The 1,897-nt window shown below is 48.1% G+C and overlaps 1 pseudogene; it reads right to left on the minus strand.

Annotated features, from left to right (window-relative positions):
* Window positions 1-568: 568 nt before the first annotated feature.
* Window positions 569-1,490, minus strand: LOC105712692 (E3 ubiquitin-protein ligase UHRF1-like; annotated as a pseudogene).
* Between the last annotated feature and the right edge of the window lie 407 nt (window positions 1,491-1,897).

A 1,897-nucleotide genomic window follows, 5' to 3' on the forward strand; every position in this document is an offset into this window, starting at 1 on the left:
CAAAAATTCAGAAAAATTTATTTTAAATTCAGGAAAAAAAAGGTAGAAAACCTTTACACTTTTACATCAATGCATCTTCAGAATTTACACAGAAGCTCCTTTATTTTTTCCACCCCACCTCACAATCTCTCATACAGAAATAACTTTAAATAAATTATGTGTGTAGTCTCCACTAATATTATAGCATGGACTTTGGGAGGTAGACATCATGAATTTAAATCCCAGCCCTGCTTTCATTTCATGTTTTATTTTTCGGTCATGTGCTTTATCTTTCTGAATCTCATTTTCTGTCTAAACTTATTTTCTCTTTCCTTATCTTTATTATTTAAGAATAATAATAAACTCTATCATTGGTAATTTATCATTGTAATTCTATCATTGGTAATAATAAACTGTCACTGGTAATTTCAAACACACAAAACGTTCCACCATTTTGAAACAAGATAGAGAATTTTAAAATATGCATCTACATGCATACATATGTAGTCTGAATTTTCCTCTACTTCACAGGCTTCTGGGTATAACATCTAATACAAGGAGTTAAAAGCAAATTTCATGAAGTCTAGGCCTATTTACACCTCCTCGTTCTCCAGTTCTCAGGCCTCCTGTCCTCTCTGAAGAGGCCGCTGTGCTGGGCCGTGAAGCTGTAGGGTTTTCTTGGATGACGGGCGTGGGGATCCGGCCCCGCCTGGGCCACCTCCTGGTGACTTCCCTTCCACTTGCCCTTGCCCGTCCGGGAGGCCACGAAGCCCCCTCCTGCTCCTCCTCCCCCTCCTTGCTGTTCTCCTTCTCCCGCTCTGGTTGGCCAGGGCTTCCAGGTAGCCCTCTGGATACTGCATGGTCAGCCCCAGCTTCTTGATCCGTCCTTCCCCTCCTACACCCAGGGGCCAGGCTCCTCATCGTCCCTCCGCAGGAGGTAGCGCCACGCGAGGACCCCGGGCTTCCCCTTCTCCGGCCAGTACTTCACCGCCTTGCGGATGCCGTGGTAGCGGTTCCCTCGGCGGGGCGTACCTGCCGTTCTTGCCATCCTTGACGTTGCGCACCACCCTGACTGGCTTCCCCCACCGCCAGTCCTTGGCCTCGGCCCTGTCTTGGTCACCGATGGGAGCAAAGCAGTTGAGAGGCAGCGCCCTGTTGGTGTTGGGAGTTTCTGATCGCAGAACTGTCCCGCGGTCCTCTTGTTGCCGGAAAGATCTCGGCCACCACTACCTGTGTATGTGAAAATATGCCCATGGTCCAGGCCATCCTCTAGCCCCGGCCAGGACGAGGGAGTACGCTCCGTCATTGCTGCGGGCGCGAATGCCGGCCACGTGGAGCCGACGGACGCCCGACTCGCTGACCTGCACGCGAAACCGCCGCATTCTCCAACAGCTCCATGAATTCTTCCAGGCAGTCTTACCTGCACTCATGGATAAATGTGGTCTGGGCGATTCCACGATCCGCTCTTCAGTGCATTTACACCCTTTAGCGCTGTGCTTCTCCATTGCCATGGTTCTCTGCTACCCCAGAGTTTGACCTCAATTCTTACAGTGCTGTGATAGCTTTGCTGTTTTCTGACTAAGCCATTCAAGTAATAAGTTGAAGATGTCTCACACTATGTGAACATACATCTGTGAGAATCTCAATGCTGAGCTATTGGGTTTTCCCCACATATATTCATGTCATCATGAATTAGGTGATGAGATGAATTGTGATATCACTGGCTTCCCTATGACCACAACCACAATTTCCTTCCGGCCATGAGACCTTATTACTGAATCTACTTGCCATGAACCAATTCGTTATTAATTTAAAGCAAGGCTTCAAGCCAGAAAACAGCAGGTGTCTGTGTGTCCTTTCCTACACCTACAACTACAACCACTCACCTCATTCAGACATAGCTGCATGTGCTCAGCTC

Source organism: Aotus nancymaae, unplaced genomic scaffold (assembly GCF_030222135.1).
Source record: "Aotus nancymaae isolate 86718 unplaced genomic scaffold, 86718_ANA_hifiasm-v0.15.2.pri h1tg000008l, whole genome shotgun sequence".
Taxonomy (NCBI): Eukaryota; Metazoa; Chordata; class Mammalia; order Primates; family Aotidae; genus Aotus; species Aotus nancymaae.